Source organism: Ascidiella aspersa, chromosome 2 (genome assembly GCF_963924565.1).
Source record: "Ascidiella aspersa chromosome 2, kaAscAspe10.2, whole genome shotgun sequence".
Classification (NCBI taxonomy): domain Eukaryota; kingdom Metazoa; phylum Chordata; class Ascidiacea; order Phlebobranchia; family Ascidiidae; genus Ascidiella; species Ascidiella aspersa.
Genome location: NC_139448.1, coordinates 19615687 through 19615986, shown reverse-complemented (window position 1 = coordinate 19615986; position 300 = coordinate 19615687).

Genomic DNA, 300 nt, shown 5'->3' with positions numbered 1-300 from the left:
TACCACGTCCCCTGATCTTGAGTTTGTTAATACAACCGTATAGTAAATTGGCCATTGACTTTGCGTTTAAAACTATGGCAACCCTAGGAGCTAGGATAGAATGATTTACATAGGCGGGTTATCGGAACGTTAAAGCAAATTGAAAAGCCCTCGCCATAATAAAACACCCACTGAGTTGTAAATCGTTCTGATGGTTTGCGATTAACCTCAGACAATTGCAACTCTGCTTGATACCCGATAAAACGCTTGGCAAACTAGCACTAAAGCAATCAATTTCTAGCCTAGTTGCGTTTTATTACC